Source organism: Poecilia reticulata, chromosome 20, assembly GCF_904066995.2.
Source record: "Poecilia reticulata chromosome 20, P_reticulata-male-v2, whole genome shotgun sequence".
Lineage (NCBI taxonomy): Eukaryota > Metazoa > Chordata > Actinopteri > Cyprinodontiformes > Poeciliidae > Poecilia > Poecilia reticulata.
The window spans coordinates 11,692,772-11,712,821 of NC_088849.1; positions in this window are offsets into that span (position 1 = coordinate 11,692,772).

Sequence of the window (20,050 nt, forward strand, 5' to 3'; positions counted from 1 at the left end):
CACGCCAGTTTACTCGTAGTATGTGACAAGTAAGCTGACAAGCTTTGATTTTTAATTTTACCCCCCTCCCATGCAATTAGAAAAAGGTACCCCGAGCCACCAAAGATGAACAAAATTAATCAGGTCTGTCTGAATATGCAGTTAATTATAAATGTCAGCCTCAGTGTTTTTCATTTATAGGCTCTATTACTTTTGGCGTAGCATAAAATGAACAGACTGAAGGATGCTTTCTAGTTGAATACAGTATATGCTCTTTAAGCGACTTACGATGGTTTTGACACAATGTATTTTTTTGGCTTGGCAGAAATGAAGCTTAAGACTATTTCTGGTCATCAGATGTAATACATTTTATCAGATCCATTATGCATCTTCGCCTTTGTCTATATATGTGTGTGTGTGCGTGTGCGTGTGTGGGGGTGTGCGTGTGTGTGTGTGTGCGTGCATGACCTTGTGTTTGAAAGGAGCGTTTAAGGAACGACTGCTTCTTATGGGGCCAAAAGTCCCGGCCCTATATGAAGAACTGCTGTTTTTGTGTTAGGGCTAGGCATATTCTGGCAATACAGTAGTTAGGTTTAAGGTAAAGGTCAAGGGTAAGGCTCTAGACATGAATGGAAGTTAATGGAAAGTCCTCATGAAAATAGAAAGATATGCTAAGTGTGTGTGTGTGGGGGGGTGCGTGTGTGTGTGTAGAGGGCGGGGAAGGTGTCTGGATGGGAAACATCCGGAAATGTGTGTCTCATCTCCATTTGTGTTTTGCTCTCTTACTCTCATACACACATGCAGCAATGCATAGTTATAACAGCACACATGGCCAGACATGTTAATGTGACATCATTCTTTAAGGACAGCTTGCACACACAGAAAACAGATGCGAATGTGTGTCATTCGCTTCTGTCAATATCTGACATTTGTTTTTTTTTATTTCTTTGCCTGTTTACCTTTCTCGTTCTACACCACCTTAGAGCTAGAATGAGCATTTTTAAATCTTTTGTTCTTTTAATCTCCCATCTGCTTCATTATCCTTCTCTTTCAACCGACAAAGTGCTGTGTTTAGCAGCAGATGCAAAATTCTGTAATATCTAGGCCTTGAAAACGACTTCTTAGCTTAAATGTCTCCCTGCTTTCACCTAAATGTTTTTGTCAAAAAAGGGAAAAAATAAATAAATAAAACACAATTTCACTTGTCTGTAATTGCGTTTCAGTGAGCCCAATCATGTTTTGACAATGTGCAATTTGTTTTGTGTCACGGGTGATTTTCCGTCAAATAGACCTCTAATGATCACTTAAATTGGTTGTGTTTTATGTTGAAATTTGTCCTGTCGCATGATTCCTATTTGCAACCGTGCGCACAATGCACTCCCCAAGCCCCCTTTTTCAACTCCCATTTGCATTTCCCCTTCAGCTGTGAGAAAGGGACTGCAAAAGCTGAATGAGAGTCATATTGAAATGTGAGCTACTTGGTAAAACCTGATAGCTGTTCACTTCTGATGGTTCACCTAATTTCTGCGACTCTGAATGAAGTTTTGTTACTTGATTCTGTGAATCTCAATGTTTGGGATTCCTCAAAGTTTTCTCAAAGTGTGTCCCTGCTCACATTGTTGTCATTTGCTTTCAAAAAAAATGAATCATTTTTCTCTCTGCATGTCTTCCTCTGAAATGTTTTCTTTCTCTCTCTCCAGTTAAATGTCCTCTGCAGAGGAATAAACGGTTGCGTAGGCTGTATGAGGAGAAGACGTCCAGGCGCAGAAGACTAGAGCGACAGATCTTATTTTCATCCACCTCTCAGCATTACTCTTCCATCCACCTCTCTCTCTGCCTCCACCCCCCAGCTTGTCTCTTCCTCTGAGAATCAACTCAGTGGCAGGGGACACTGATAGGGTTTAAACCCAAACTAAGGTGAAAGGAGACGGTAGCGACAGACCAGGTGAGTCCCAGGCTCGGTGAAGCATTTGGGGATAGGCCAGCTGTGGGGCTGCGCTGTCTCCTACTGTCTGGAAGGTGGCTGTCATGGAGGATGAGTGAACATCTGGCAAGTAGAACCCCCTGACTTCACCCGGTGATTACTTTTGAACTTTAAGTTTCTTGTTATTTATTTGGTATGAGGGTTATGCCCTGCAGATCAAAGTCAAGTCCCACGGTTCTAGTTTTGCCTCGTTTGGCAGAACCAGAAGGCTTTTGCATGAAAGACAACAAATACTGTGTCTGCAAGTTTAGTATTTTATAGCCACTCATACTACCAAACCCCCCACACCCCCCCCAAAAAAAACATAAAGCTGCACAACTGTTTATTATCAGTTATTGAGATTATCAGTGCCAGTCATAGTACTGTACAGCATTTACATTTGTGAAAATGTTTTGTAAGATTTTGAACACAAACGATGAGAAAAATAATACACCATCAGTTTGTGTTGCAACACAAGTTGGTGTTAAAACAGGCAACCAGTCTCACCACAATAAAATAAACTTCTTGATCTCTGGTGAGACACCATTACAGATTCGACGCTCCAACGTTTGAGACAATTGTGAATCCAGCGCATTGAGCCAAAAAACATAAAATAAGATGTTGACACTTATTTGTAAAATTCCAAAGGTTAAGAAAAATAATACTTTCTGCTCAGCTTGGAATCTAAATTACTTGCATACGATATATGCAACTCAGTGCCACATCTTTAAGGAGTAAATCCATCCTACTCATGATGTTGGCCTCACAATGGACGAATGAGTGTCATCACATCATCATCGTCGTCCACAGACATGGCGCAGATGTTGGCATAAATTCTTCTAACACGTTCTCTTGTTACACTGCAGCTGCGCACCATGTGTCCCACTTCTACTCTCGTAAACACGACCACGTGCCTTTATGTGTTGGCATGTTTCTCCGTGAGCCTGTGGAGGAGATTATTAGCATCAAGTCATTACATTGTGACTTAAAAGTACCTAAAACTTATTTGGCTTTTTTTGTTTTTGTTTTTCATGTAACAGGGTTTAATTATAGATAATGAAGAACAGACATACTTGTATTTGCATATTTCTGTACCTACCGTCTTCATATTTCAATGTGCCTGTATTAACGTTTCTCTGTCAGCTCGTGAAACGCTCCATAGCATAGATGCATGCGAGTATAGTTACTATATCGTTGAATGTTTGACTACCATGTCGGATCGAAATCTAAATACATTGCCAGGCATAAAAAATGACAGTGAATGAACTTAAATAAGATTATGCCGCAGTGATGGAGCACATTTATGCCTTATAATCCATTCTACATCTACAGTTGACACATCATTTTTTGTAGTTTGAAGAATTAAAAAAAAAAAGTCTGGTGCTTATTCACATGAGAAAAGGGTTAAGAGAAAAAGTATGCAAATATTTAACCAGAAAGAGCGCTATTATACTATGATGATGAGAATTTGGGGAAAACGGGTCTCGGGCCTCTGACGGCCTCTTCATCTTGCCGTTCTTTGTCTCCATCGCCCCCGTCTGTCTTTCAAACCCCCGTTTCATCCCTCATTGCTTGTGTATATACATAACTTTTGTATAGCCAGTCAGGATGTTGGACATTTTAATGATTTCGTGCAGAGCTCTATGTCCTTGTTAGCTTCGCTCCCCTCATTTGCCGTGTCACAGACGAAACTACCCCCTTTTTAAATGCAAACACACACATGCATGCATGCACCTCCTCACACCTACACACACCTATGTTCTTTCACAAACACACGTGCACAGTCACACAAATGGCACAGTCATTAAAAATGAAACCACAGGCTTTTTTTTTTTTTTTTTTTTTTTTGAAAACTCCAAGGACTCGGGGAAAAGTCAGCGACGCAGCGGTGAAAAGATTCCCCCTGGAAACAATGAGGAGAATGATCATTTGTTGTTCTTGAAAACCCGGTGAGGTTTCACAGAGGTTAAGCTTCCCTTTGATGTGTTTTTAACTCGTTTCAGCTCTGTGGAGGGATTAGTGAACCACACACACACACACACACACGCGCACGCACACACACACACACACACCTAAACATGCACAAGCAGACGCAGGCTCCTAATTTCCACACCATGAGCTGCTCTCTCACAAAGACGGAAAGAGCAGAACAGACTCCTTCCTAACCGAATTTTATCAAATGAGCATGTGAGGTACTTCACTCCTGTATGTGTGGTCCCTTGGAAGAGTGTGGTAAACCAGGAAAATATTGCAAGTCAGTATTTTCTTTTTATCCCAAATTAGCGCTTGGCTGTTTGTGAGCGATGTGGGCTCTGAAGCACGAGAGAAATGGAGCGATGGAGACTGAAGTTGTTGATCATCACAGCCCTCATTACTGTGTTTACGAGGCTTTATCCTTATTCTGGGTACAAATGATTGGGGTGTCTGTACCCATGTGTGTTACCAGCTCCAGTTTGGGCCATGTTGTGAGTCTGTCTCCTGTAGTCATCTCTAACAATCGTAAAACCTGTGGTAGAATGGTATCCCCGAGATGACAGCTAATTGCGTTTGCTGACAGTTTGAGTTATTTTTTTACCGTCTTGTAATGGGTAAAGGCACACAGAGCAAGTTGAATAAACTTTCAGTGACTGATGATGTTAACAAAAACAATCACAAGTGTATTCAGTCGCCATAAAGTATACATATCGTTTTGCTAATTCTGCAAATTGATCTAAAAGCTAAATCTGGCAAAGATAAATGTCGTCATCGGTGAATCCTGGAGCACATTCCCTACTACATGATCTGTTGTATTACTGGGATGTAATGGAGAACTTTAATGTAAATTAATTACAGAAAAAGCTCATTCATAGGAACTAGCATGAGTCATATTAGTCAAGTGACACATTGTCCGTTTATTTACCTTCCGCTTCCATATTGCCTAATCCAGGCCTGGATAAATGTAATAAAGAAAACACGGTAAATGAGATGATTTTAAAAAAAATTATTATTATTTCCATTCAACTATCCTAAAAGCAGTGCCTAAACGTTGATTTTTTTTTTTTTGTCCATTCATCCATCTTTACATGTAAACTGCAAAGACAGGCCGAAAAGAACTAAGAACTTTGAATTCTGAAAAGTAGGAAATTGGACCAGAAAAATTGATCAAAACCTTGCAGTTGCTCCAGCTGTTAACTGCAGAGCTTTGTTGTCGTTCTGTAATAAACTCTTATTTTCAGAAGTGTTTCTGATGAAGATGGAGAGGAAAAACAGGCTGAGAACTACATAAAACTGACATTAAGGAGCTGGAACATGTCTCACCTGAAATATAAAGTAAAAGAATAGAAAGAGACAGTGATGCGCTTTTGTGGCTACTTTTTTCTAAACTATGCTGCAGAATGCTGACAATCTGCTGTTGTAGTCAAATTTAAGCTGTAGGCAGAGGTTTATTTTCACTGTGACAAAATGTTCCGGCAGAAGCTCACTGATTATATACAGAGGAGCTTTATTAATCTTGTCGCACTTTAAACAGCGAATCAGCACTAGTTTTTCATCTGCAAACATCCATAAGACCTCAGCAGCGGTGTACAATGAATAGCATTACTCTTGAATTCAGACTTTTCTAAATGATTGGCCCTCTCCACTGAAAGAAGAGAGAAATAAGTTTACCTCATATTTTGTGGACTGAATTTCCAGCAACTTGCCTTTCGGATATTAAGCCCGATTGTGCCGTGCAGACAAAGTTTGTGTAATTTGCTTTGTTTGATTGTATGTATTTATCTGAGAAAATAATGTATTAGGTAGGTTTATCATATTTGTTGCATTGTTCAAATATGTTTTGTGTAACTGCTTAAAAACAAAGTCTCTACACTGCACCTGAAAAACAAAAATTCAACAAGCTGCTCTGTCAAATATTGGTCAAGAAAACAAAAAGATGCCAAATGCAAAAGTAGTAGTTTAATCCTCAAGCCTATTACCAGCAAAGCAAGAGTGTCTCACAGACAGACGGTTTAAATCAGTTTCTAAATATTCCCACTAAAAATAAACAGCAGATGATATCGGCCATCATTTTGGCTGCAAAATGAAAACAAAATGCTTATTGTTTGTGGCCAGCATGGTATGCAACAAAGGACTGACAAACCTCTCTTTTAATTTCCTATCTAGCGCTGCGTTTGTACTCTGACACAACCTGACTAGAGGCCTTTCTTCTAAGAAGCTCATTATTAGATTTGATTTTAACTACATTGTTATATCCTCTTTTTTAAGTCTCTGTGGATAAAAGCATCTGCCAAATGCGATGTGTTTGAGGCACCGGATTTAAAAAGATTGTGTGGCTCCTGTTCATTAACCTATCCAAGGCATCTGGCACTGTGGATCACGGTATCTTGTTAGAAATTCTTTTCAGGAATGGAATCTCTAAACAAGCTGCCTCTTGGTTTGCCGATTATCTGGCACGTGCATCATGCAGTGTGTTCAAATGGATGGAATTAGTTCCACCTTTCTTGAGGTCAGAAAAGGTGTACCTCAAGGCGCAGTCTTAGGACCCATCTTGTTCACGATATAAATCGACTGCATAACATGTCAAATGGTATGCTTCCTACCATTTATCTGGAGCATTCCAATTCAGATATCTTTTTTTAGATTTTTTTTTTACATACATTTTGTCAATATCAGGAATGATTGCTTTTAAACTTTTAACATTTCTGATAACGTCTTGGATTGCCGAAGAGTGCAGACATGGGATTGCCACTTGTTACAGAATCTCATCCTCATATCTTACTTGACTGAAATCTCCTTGAATAATGACAGCCATTAAAAACGGTGGTGATTTTTTAAAGTGCATGCCCCACACCACACCATCGCATCTCCCTCACCAATCTCAGCATGGGAAAGATTGGTCAAGCTTTTTATGAATCCAACTCAACATACTTAATTCCACTTAAGAATTTTGCTTAAATGGACTTAAAAATGTATTTCTAATGGTATAAGGTTGATCTCAAGGTGTTAACAACATTAAGAGATATTCTCTTAATGTTTTGTGCTGTTATTGGCAACAGAGGCTGCAGAAGACTTGAGACTGGAGTGGAGGTTCTTCTCTTGCTGGACAACACTGAGCATGCACCTCGAGCAGTGTTACTCGAGATCGAGACCTAAATCTGTGTCAAGATCACAGAATCATTTCACAGATTGTTCAATTTCTTTGTTTTGGTCTTTTTTCTTTCTGAAATTTACACCATCAGCTTTTTGTGGGAACTGTAATAAGTCATGCTGAGGATAAATGCCTCGTCGTTTATTTTAGAGCTTATGGCTCCGAGTTACAGATTGCGCGGATTTGCAACTTTTAATAGGTTACATGAGCATGTGGCTCTTTTCACCCGAAAAGGTTTCCACTGAGATTAGGACAAGGGGAAACAGGTGGGAATAGTACAGTTTAGAACAGCAGGGGGGCCTAGTGGGAGCGGAAGATTATTAGGCAATTTAAAACAGAAGAACAGCCTAGGACTACAGGGAATGGGGAAAACGGGTAGAAGAGACTGGAAAAAAAATCCACAATTTGGAAAATAAGTTTCGAAGTCAGAAGGAAAGGAAAGTAAAGTAACAGACAGATGCAGTGGAAGACTGGTAAAAGCTGGAAAAGATGTAGATGTGGTGTGTGGTTTAGGGAATAAAGAGGTTAGTATTGAGATTAACAGGTTTAAGAGGAGAAAATGAGGAAGCAAAAAAAGAAGGGGAGGAGGAGGAGTAATAGGATATTTGGGAAATGATGTTGAAATGGAAAGGAAAGCTAAAGGTGAGAGAAGTCTGCAACAAAAAGAATGACAGAAAAGGGAATGAGGAGATGCCGGTCAGGGAGGGGTGGGAATAAGGCAGAAAAGGTAGAGAAATAAGAATAAGAGAGTAGCTTGAGATTTAGGGTGTATATGGAGGAGAGAGTGGCAAAGAGGAGCATATTGTCCTTATCGGGGCGCTCCAGAAAGCCTGCTCCCTAATGGGGCTGGTGTGAAGGGGAAATGAGGACTAGGCCTGATGCTACCTGATTAGCCATGGACTCAAACACACATCAAAGATGAAGAAGAGAGGGAGGAGTGTCTAGGTGCGCGTGTGTGCATGAGGTTGGGGGCCGAAAGGTGAGTCACCGTCACCTCCTTCAGCAGGCCCACAAATGAGAAATCACTCTCACTTTTTCGTACACACTCAGATGCAGACGCTTGACTATTTTCCCCCAACCTTGAAAGGGCCGGCTGCTCTGAATAAAGGAGATCCTCTGAATCGGGAATGGAGGGGTGGGGGGGCCGGGGAGGATAGGAGGAGACGAAGGAGGGGTGAATAGACAAAAAAAAGGCAGCAGGATGTGTGGATGTGGAGGAGAGGAGAGGAAACGGGAAGGAAGGGAGAAAAGGAGAGCAAGACATCAAAAGGAGTCATCATGCTCCATATTAGAGGAATAATGAAATTAGCCTTTTAGCTAACGACATCTCCTGACGGCTCTGTTTTCACATAAATTACAGCAGGCCAGACTGTGGCTGCCTCAGCACAAAACACAGACACATTCAAAACGATCAGTGTGTCGACCGGTCAGTGTCTCCGTTTGAAATTCAACCCTCAGACACCTACATCCCTTTCCTAACCCTCACCCTAAATTCATTACTGTCACACGCTCACACAGCTCCAATCGTATTCATCATCCTCGCCATAGCCGCCCCTAGAACTCCCCTTAAAATTTCTATCAATGGGAACCCCGCTATGGCTGCTGATGACCTTCATTAGCCTCCCTTTTCTTTCTTTCCCACATTCTATATTTGTTTTTCATCTCCTTCACACAGTGTGCGTTCACAGCTGTGCCCTCTCTTTGGATTTTCTCCTTCCTCCCTCATTACCGTTGCACACATTTGAAGCTTTTAGTTCATTTTACGCGTCTCGCACCTATTTCTTCGTACTGTACACCGTTTCCTGTGCCTTTACCGTCATCTTTTTATGTGTCACTTTTTTTTTTTTTCTCATTACTCCTGCTCTGTGTTTCATTAGCATACAGAGTAAGAAGATGGCGCTCCTGGTAATCTGCGTGATTTGCCGGTGACAAAATGGAGGGCGTCATCAGAGGTCGCAGCGCCGGCATCAGCCGCCAAAACCGCTGTCGACGGCTGCCTGTCACGCGCCTCACGCGTGCGTCGTACATATTTGAGGCGTGCGGGAGCGAAAAGAAAGAAACATAGATCTGTAATCAGGTGTGACACATCCAAGTGTAAATGCCGCAATCGTACCTGACAGCCACGTACACACCAGCGGTGTTTGCGCCGTGGGCCGCCAAGATGCAAACAGACATTGACAGGTATCTGAATATACACTGAGATGCACATAAGAGCCGCTTTAATGAATACAGCCACTTTGTTTTGCTTCCTTCACGTTGCAGAAGTCAGGAAAAAAAAAAAACATAATGGAGGGAGATGCGCACGTCGACAGTGAAATGTCAAATTGATGACTTTTTTTTTCGTCTGCCCGTTCCCACAGATCATCACTTTAGTGCACAGATAGCCACAAACTCTTAGTCAGTTTCATCTGAATTTATATCATTATAAACATTTATTAATAGAGTGACCAATAAATGGAAAAAGTGTAATTTGTTGTATTGCGTTTACTATCATAAAGAGAGTTTCTGCCCCGAATTATGAACCCCATAAGGGTCATTACATTTACAAGAGAAAGGTAGAGGAAGCGTTGCAAAAAAAAATTGCTGTAACCAGGAGTTTAACAATAGAGCCATGTTGAGAAAAAAAGACAGTATTGATTTCATGAGAATAAGAGGTTTAAGCTTCTTTTTACGGGGGGAAAGGAATCATTTATTTTCTGTTGTTTTCAGTGCGTAAATGTTTGGCAAATTACAAACTGTGATTTAATGAATCTGTAATAAGTGTAAGGGATAAGGGACTTTATGCTTGTCTAATTCTAAGGTGGTCCTGATGATAAGAGCATTGAATGCACTTTGCTTTACTTTGGTTTTGAAAAAAAAATGACTGTTTCTGAAGAGCATTAAACATTTTTAGTTTCAAATGTATCAATTTTCGTAATGCATGGTAAGTTTCTCCAAGTTTTTCCAACAGTATAACTGTAACTGTTGTATGTTGTATATTTTCTTTTCAAGATATCTTTATCACTCAACAAGGCCATTACAGAGAACTTAACTTTTAAAGTGATTAAAGATTATTACACCACCAAAGTCAGGAAAAGAGTAAAAATCTTGACCTTTGCAGACCCAGTGAATCGCATTTACAAAAACTGTCATGTTTTTAATGATTCTTTTTGAGTATTACTTTTTCATCAAGAAAACTGCAATGTACCACGACAGGACAGCGCAACTAAACGCACAGGGTGTGTTGATCAGCTGATGACTTCCGCGCCTCCTAATTTTGACTGGAAATAATATTATTTTAATATTTTCTCATGCTTGACAAGCCAACTGTGTTTCAACAAACCCCGTCATACTGGACTCAAAAAAATGACAAATGGGGAGGAAGAAGCGACTTGCTTCAACAATAAAGATTACAAAGCATGGTAGCCAAGAAGAGAAAGAGAAATAAAGAGAAAATGCAGCGACAGAGTGAAGGATAAATTCTCAGGAGGCTCTGTTAAGTTGTATTACAGCATAAGCTTGTCACTAATGGTGTCCCTGCCATGGTTATGAGTGCTGGAAATGCTTTGGTGCTAATAGACAGATTATGGAAAGAAACGAAGCATGTCCTGAAATCCTCTTAGCAAGGCTTCACCTTTTTATGTATTTATTTCCTGCCATATTCTTTTCTGTCATCTCCCCCCACCCCCTTTTTCTCCCTACCTTGGTGGCCTTGGCATTGTCTCGTTGAAAGTGTTTAATGTTTGATTGGTTCAAGGTGGGGAACGTTGTCTCTTGCTTCCCTCGCTCTGTATCTTTTTCCGTCTCACACTGTTTTTTTTTTTTTTTTTCAAAAGGCACTTTATTTATTGTCCCTGGGGAGCGCTACATTATGCATTAACCTGTTCAATTATGCATTCATTTATGCAGCCGTTGCCTTATGTAAATGCACTTTATGATTAAACAAATTGTTTCACTGTTTGGCTGTGTGATTTCCTGCACTGAGTGTTTGCCAGTGACATCATAAAGCAATAGCAACAGACAAGAGTGTCTGAGGCAGCCAAGTCCTGCTTGTGCCCCGTTGAACTGGTGAACGACCGCAGAGATTGCGAAAGCCCACAATAGGATTTTGAAGCTTACGTTAAGTCAGCTAACGCATGTAGGCTTCCTCTCTTCAGTGACCTGTTGCTTACTATTTGTTGATTTTGATTCTGTAACTGTAACATAACTGTGTACATAAACTTTAAAATGAAAAGAAACAATAGGTAATGATTGTTTTTGTTTGGTGCTTCAAGAATTGCTGCATACATGCAAATGGACTTGCAGCCGCCTCTTTTACTCCAGGAAAAGTCCATTTTTGGCTCCGTGCTATTTTATGGTAGGCTGTTTTGGCCTTTGATGGAAATGAGGACGGCCATTCACTGATGTATGGAGGATGCTCACGCTTTGTATGTTGTGAAGGCTCAGGGCCTTGCTGAGTAAGGGCATATAGAATGTGGTACTCTTGAAGATGGGGGCTTGTCAGTAGAACAATTAGCTTAGAAAGGTTTAGAGCTACCATGCAGGAAATGAATAAATTACGTTTTTCTTCTACTTATGTTGGTTTCTGTGATAAAATGAAGGGATATTTGCAAGAATGCAAAGAATGTGTGCTTTTGTCAGAGAATGCCAAATCACGGGCTGTGATTTTGTTTTTGACAATCCGCACAGGCTAATCTGCTCTTAGCAATCAGAACATAGCTGTAAATAATACTTGGTGAGAATGATGCCCATGCTTTGTCTCAGGGTGTGTAAGACTCTTCAACAGGAAAACATCTTTGAGACGGACAGAAACGAGGGATGGCTGTTGCTTTGTGCGGTTTCAAATCTTTCTTAAACTTGGATTTCTGGTGTTTGTCAAGAAGACGGTCAAAGCTTAATCTCTTTGAACCGCAGAGATGGAATGAATTAATTCAGGAAAATACATAGAAAAAGACAAATATTGCCGCAAATGTTTTGAGGAATAATTAAAACGTGTATAGCAATATTAAGCTTATTTGTCATAACGGCACTTTAATATTTTTCAATTATTAGTGTAAGAAGGTACTCTAAATTATCGACATTTACTCAATATATTTGAGATTTGTTTGCAAAGTTACATGCACACATAAACTCTCTTGTTATCTGCAGCTCGAGCACAGGAAGGTTGACTTTTTCTCTGCAACATTTTGGTTGGAGCGAGCGCCCAGTGGAATCACGGAGCACGAGAAGCTCAGGCTGCGCAGTGCCAGTAAATTATAAGATTAACTGGATGGATCAGTGCCACATAATTAAGGCGTATGTCACAGCAACGCCAGCGTGTCAGAAAGTTACAACCCTAAAGCGGGAGTTAATTTAAAGCAAATATGATTAATAGGCAACAAAGGCCTCTAAAGCCTCCTGTTGACTGAGGAAAGTTGCTCTGTACGTCTTAATCACAGCTATATATAGGCTTTCTCCTATCTGACAAGAGAAATGAGCAGCCATTTAAGACAGATGAACTGTGTCTGGATGGCGGGTAGACTTATCTCAACCACAGCCACACCTTTGATCTACTTCAGAATCTCCCACTGCTTTCCATCTGATACAGGCTATCTGATTTACTCAGGCCACTGAGGGATGAGAAATCCTAGAAGAAAAGAGATGAATGGAATATGCATTAAGACACCCAGGCTATACAGAGAGTCTATTTTTCCACCTTACATTCTTTTTTTTTTTTTTCATACACAACCATTTCTCAATCATGTGGTCATAATGCTGTGACTGTAACCCCCCCTCCCCCGCATTTCTCCCCCACCCCTCTCCGAGCATTGCCTCCATTCCTCTTTCTCCCTCTTTACCGCCATCGCTCTCTTTTTTTTCCCTGCCTTCCTACTCGGCACACCTCCACCTCTCCCCCGTCTCTGCCAGGGTGTGAGTGAGTGATGGAGTTTTAGTGGACCCTGTGAGTGGTCCTGTGGTTTTTCAGTGCCACACATCAGAAGCAGAGCATTAGCCTTCTGCATGCTTCAGGAGTTTGGCTTGGCAGTGCACCAGGCCCTAACTACCTCCTCTCCAACACTCACTGCTGCCAGCGCAGAGCTAGATAAACTACCTGAAGCCCATTCACAATATGCTGCATGAAATTATGCTGATGTCTCACTGTTTACATTTGTATTCATTAACTTTTATAAGAACATCTGTGCATTTTTACGACATCCATTTCGCAAATGCAGCCTGACAAACAAGTGAGTGGAAGTGGCTCCCCATCTGCATGATACACAGTAAATCCTAATTATCCAAACTTCAGAATGTACTTATTGTGCAAAATTAAGGGAATATGGATGGTAATACAAAATCACAGTCTATAAATTTTGAGAATTAATAATAAAGCTGCCAAAAGCAATGTTTTTTTCATTAAAAAATGATCCCGTTGGTGATTTTGGACCAAAGATAGCACTAGATATGTTCAGTTTCTATATGTATGTGCTAATATGCAGTATGTTATGCGTATTAAAAAGGGGAGGAGGAGCTTTTTAGATGGGGAAAAAAAAATGTCTGCAGCCCTTTCAGTTTCACATGCTCTGGCTGCAATCAAAAACAGACGAACATTGGTAATCAAGGGTCATGCACATTGTACAGCATAAGCCTTGGACAGGATCAAACATAAACATTTCTTCTTCTTTTTTTACTATGTATTAGTGAGTGTGTTCTGAAATTCTCTCATGTTGTCTATTTCTACATTCCTAAAGCCACTTTTATTTTTGTCTATGTTTTTTTTTCTTTTTCTGTAACCTTCTTTGGATGTTAGGTGAAGAGGACATTATTCTCATCCTTGCACTCTGGGTCATTAAAACAAACTAGAGGTCCTTTCACTTGTGGACCTGCACGATTATTTTTCTTTTCCCGTCCCTGTACATGTCTTTAAAAAGCAGTCGTTCTATAACTGACGGTGTGATGCAGGCAGGAGGGCGTCAGGAGTCACGATGGCAGACAGATAGCCTCAGGCTGTGCCACACACCATCTCCACTGCTTCTGTGTAAGTGTCTAAGTGTGTGTGCGTGTGTGTGTGTGTCTCTGCATATATGTCATATACTGTCCATATAAACTGTTCTTTGTAGCTTGAATTATAAATATGCTGCTTTATTAAATGACAATCATTGAAGTGCCATATAATCTATCCCCTCTGCAGTGAAGGTAAGGGAACTGATGCATTTCTGTGCATGAGGCTCCTGCTAACTCTTGGACATACATCGGGGCGATATACATTTCAAACAACTCCCAGGTTCTTATCATTTATTAAAACATGTGCTCCGTTTTGTGCTACACTTTGTTTGGTTGTGACCAGCATTAACAGATTCAGTATCTAGGCATATAATATGCATGGCATTATGCTAATGCTGAACACTTCCATTATTTTGTGTTTACATGGGGACATGTGTAATTTTATTACCTATGTCTGGTAAGTGCAGCAGCTCAAAGCATGTGCATCCTGTATAGTCTACATCTTAAAATGCAAATTCATTCAGATAATAAAAAAAAAAATCATTGAATTTTTTGATTGCATTTTTACATTATAATAAACCAAATGAAATAATATGTTTTTATGTTTACATTTAGATGTATTTTTTTATAAGGAGAACATAGCAGCCACGGTTTACTAATCAAGTACTTATCATCAGTGGGACCAACTCTCTTTTTAAAAGCAGAATCTCTTTTGAGCCTTTTTAAAGCAGAGTCTCTTTTAATCTCGTTGACGTTAAAAGAGGCGCAAACATTCACGAGAGTTTGTATGGAATATGAATGTAGCAGAGTTGAAAACCAAAAGTCAAACAATGTCATGCTAGGAGGCATCTGAAAACGCCACTTAGGATGTTAGAGTTTAAAACAAGACTTCAGAAAAAACATTAAACAAGTCTGACATGTTTTGTACGGCTGCATGATGAAATCAGGTCCTTCTATTTTAAAAAAGAAGCTGCCACACAGCTTACGTTCGCCACATTGCATCCTAACAAACCAAAGCCCCCTTGACTGGCACAAACACGACCAAAATGGAAATGTCTGGCAAGAATGTATTGGGAAAACAAACAATAAAGTATGTCAGCCACTAATGCCACATAGCAGCAGCCCAGCATAGGGGGAAGTGGTTCTTATTTCGGTTTGCTTTGCACCGCTCTACCTGGGCAAATTGCAGTCAATGTCCAATCATGAACTCATATGTATGCCGAATAATTTCAGAGTGAAATGTAAAACCGTCTGTGGGAAAGCTGACACTTAGCTGAGTCTGGTTTTTGTGTTACAGGACTATGATCTTGGGCACACAAATATACTGTGTCTAGTTCAGAAAAAATGAAAAATAAAATAAAATAAAAAATTCCAGGTAGTGCTCTGACCCAGTTAAAGTTCAGACCTCATCCTGACAGAAAGACTATTGCAATACCTGAAAAAAGTTGCATCAGTTTTTGTGAGAAAAGTTTCAATAAGCTTTTGAATCGTGTATGTGCTTTTTTTTTTTTTTTTTTTGGCATTTTAATTCCCTTCTTTCTTTTTTTTTAATAAATAATGGTACCAAGTAATGTCATGGTTTTTTTTTTGTATGGTTTTTGAAGTTGTGCATATTTATTATTAAGAGCTAGTAAGGACTGTGTGAGACAGAAAAGTTTAGAATCGTAACAGATCTAAACTTAAGCTTTAAGGCTCCGCCACTTCCAGGAAGACTTTCGTGCACTTCCCATCAGTGTTTTTTAGAAAATGATTCAGATATGTTTTACAGGGAAAGAAATTACTTTTTGATAGTAAGACTATATGCCAAATGTAGCAGTTTATAGACATTAAGTCAAAAGCTATAGCTGTACGCTAATGACGCTTAACTGGATGTTTAGTAATGCATGCATGCTCACACCCATGCACTCATTTACGTATCCAAATGACAAAGACGAAGTTTGTGGGTGACACGTGAGCAGTCTCATGCCCGTCCATATATCTATGATAATGGTCACCATGCTGATGATCAAGGCTATTTACTTTAAATGGGTCATTATGAGCGGAAGACTCTACCTTGTGATGGTGATGAGGGGCTTTGAAAGATATATTGCCAAATGGGGAATAGGTGGTGATGATGAGCCACAGAAGTGTACTGCTATTCTGCGCCTTAATTCTCTCCCTGTGTCTCTCCACTTCATTGTCGCTTCACCTCTTTGTCCTTTGGTTCAATTTTCGAATCGCAAGTCAGGAGCAGTCAAGTGGCTGCCATTCCGGCACACAACAACGTGCCTCGGAATCCTCAAGGAACACGTCTGGAAATGTATTAGTAACACAAAGTCTGTTTTTATTGAATTATGAAGAATTTATGATAGCAATTTGATCCGGCATATCACTTTCAGCGAGGCTCTTGTTCTGCATGTTTTAAGATATAGAGCAGCTCTTCAGTATCTGTCTCTTTGGGGAGCTGGCGAGGAGCAGAGCGTGCTGTGTGACGCCTCACTCATCCCAATCACAGCTTTCAGGCTTCAAAGCAAATATGATGACTTAAATTTATATTTGACACGGTCATAATAAAACTACTTAAAACTATAAAGTCTCAGAATTCCCTCATTTTCACCAGCCCGTGTTTATCTCCACATTTTAATTAGTGAGTACCATTAATTTTAATTTTTTAAAATTTTTTATTTATTTTTTTTACTGTGCTTTTTATCAGCAATCATTTACAAGCACAAGGATGATCGTGGTAATATTGTGGAATTATGGAACACATTCCCTGGGTTAATTAGGTTGTTCTTTTTAATTAGAATGTAATTGTGTGAATTGGTGTCTTTTCAAGGGGAAAGGAGGCCCATCAGCAAACCCAGGCAGCTCAGGCTGTGGGCAACAGTGCCCTCTGGATGGTAAAAATAGAACTACATCATTGTGGAGAAGCTGGGTTTCCCTGATTGATGCAAGTGGGGATCATAAGTAATCGAACATTCAAAGAACAATAGGATTTTATGAAGAATTTTGCTCTGAAATGTTTGAATTGTGAGCTGTAAACTAAATGGGCATACTTGTTGTTATGCAGAAAACTTTGGAATAAAAGTTTCCAGATTTGAGTTTTTATTTAAATATCTAAACACACAAGTACGCACATACGTTCATAAAGTTCGTGTAGTTCAATGACCAAACAAAACATACCTTTTTTTTTTTTTTACACTTCTTTTTGTGGAGATCACAAATCATGCTTTAAAGAATCTTATTTTATTGTTTGATAGTTCAATGTACTTTTAACGAGTAAGCAAAACGGCCAGTCGTTGTTAGTCCTTATGCAAAGGAATAGCAAAATGTCATTTTTATCTCACCGCTGAGCTCAAATCCAACTCCAGCACTGGGTTGTTTCATGGAAAATATAAGTATACTATACACAAATGTTCAGAATTAAATTTTATAACACGATCTGACTTTTGTTGTTTTATTTTTACTTTTTAAGCTTCCCAACTGTCTTAAAGCTGGGCTGGACCTTAATTACCATGACAGGTGCTGCTTATTTCAGTTTTCATACCATGATCACCCATGTTTAGAGAGACATACAAGTTTCTTACAAGCTGAGGGAAACGATTTGCAGTCTTCATTCTGGTATCTGACCAACAGCGAAAAAAAAGGGGAGGGACAGCAGTGATATTTTTATAATCTTTTACCTGATATGAAGGATTTAAAAACCAAAAGAACCGCTAACACCAAACACATTTGCAATTTAGATACCTTTTTTAAGATTTTGATACGAGTAGCCGGACCCTTCCCAGTTTTTTTTTTTTTTCCTTCTCAACCTTTTTGTGCTTAATGCCTGCATGTGGTTGCACACATGTTGCACACCAATGTCGCCCAACTTAATAATTCGACTGCTTTCCCTGTCTCTCCATCACGCCCACAAACTGCAACCAAAGCAGAGCACAGGTAAACACTGCTATCTCTGGGCCAATCCTTCATATGGGGTAAGGCAATTACAAACCCTGCATGTCACCTCGCCATGCCACCTACACACACATACCCACCCATACACACACACACACACACACACACACACACCTGGAGACACACCCCTCGATTTCCAACCACCTTGCGCACACTCACTATTTCATCTTTCTCTCATTCGCTCTCCCTCCTTCTCTGCATGTCATTCTCTGTCACTCGCCTGGTGCAAAATTGCACTGAAGCGAGCTGCCACAGTATTGAGGAATAGTGTCATATACTGGCAATTTCCTCCCCAGGTGTCAGGCATACTTTACCTTAATATGTCTGCAGCGACTCTTAATAAAACAGTCTTGTCTATATACATATCTCTACCGCAGACCGGCCCGTGCCACACTGCACACGGCACTCAATAGCATGCTGTTAAATATTTACCTCCGCTGAATGTCAGCGGAGGAGGAGTAGGCGGAGAGGAGACGGAGGAGAAAAATGGAAAAATGTGTCCCTGGCTGCTGTTTTAACTGTCTGGATCTGTTGCATGGAGAAATTCCATATCAGCCAGAATGTTTTAGGATATTGTGACGCCGTATCAGTGTAGTCTGCTTGCTTGAGTGAGGAACAGGGAAAAAAAGAAAAGGGGAAAAAGTAAAAAAAAAAAAAAAGGAAGGCAAGAGCTGGAAATTGAAAAATAGTTGGATATTTGTGCCTCAGACAGGGAAGCAGAGGAAAGAGGAAGCATTTGCATGCAGCGAATTTTACTTGCTACTGTCTGCCTTTTATTCATGATTTCCAAGCCACATGCGATGTGTCAGAACTCTATTTATTGGCAAGCGTTTGACTCAGAGAAACGACAGGCCTCCTGCGGTGAGCCGGGGCAGAACTTATTGACAGTAACCAAGAAAAACCTGTAGCTTGGGATCAAGATCTACATCGCGTTGTTTATATGCTTCTCATAGCAAGCTTAAATATTTATTTTTATATCCCAGTGATCCAGGGATGAAATGTGCTACAGTGTGTCAAACTCTGCAAGAAAGAAACGGAAAGGTTTACAACACTTTAGGGAATAAGGAACAAAACCAAACATTTTACACTTGACCTTAATTTTCAGGCACATGACGTAGATGATCCTGCGCTTCTGACATCTGGTATGTTTTAGCTTTAGTCTGGCTTTTTGCTCCTACTTTTTCATCGCATGTCGACCAGTAAGACACAGAATACATTCTGTGAGATAACGAAGGAAGAAAAAAAGAATAAGTCCGGGACATTGTCAATGACAGCGTCTTGAGAAAGTATTCACGATTGCTGAGCGTCTTTTTCTTTCTTATTTCACAACAAGACCAACATACATAGTAGGAATTTTAATATTACATAAACCAAAGAACACAACAGACAGATCTGAGACAAAGTTGTAGAGAACTTTATAAAGATTGTGAAAAGCTACGTCATAAAACAATATCCCAGGATTTGACGAGATCTCAGAGCACCGTTAAACCCATCACCTTCAAATGGAAGGAGTATGGCACGAGACATTGGTGTCCACCTCTGCACATCACCTGAACTTGTCATCCCCACAGCATGACACCGTCGTCTTTCACTGTAGAGAGACTCTTCAGCAAGGAAGCTGGCCTCAGTTGACTTCGTCTTGTGAAGATGAACCATGGCGGCCAGAAAAGACTTCTGCTGGTTGAAGACCATAAACACGCAGCTAGAACTACAGAAAAAAATGATACAGATCAAAGCATATTTAGGTGTTAGAATGGTCAAAAGTTCAAACCTAAATGTACCTGAAACTCAAATGTAAAACTTGATAGGATGCTATGCAAAAAGAAATCTAAGCTTGAGCTGTGTTTCAATGTAAAAGTGGCAACAATTTCAGTCTCTAGATGTGCAGGGCTGGTAGAAACAGAATCCAGAAGACTTAACAGCACAAACTGCGGCAGAAGGGACAATGGACGCACATTCATCCCAGACTTTTCAGTGTTGTATTTGCAAAAAAAAAAAACTTTGGCATTTTTATTCTTCCTTTTGACTTAACAGTTAAATCCTATTCCGCATTGGTCTATTTCATAGAAACCCAATAAACACATCAA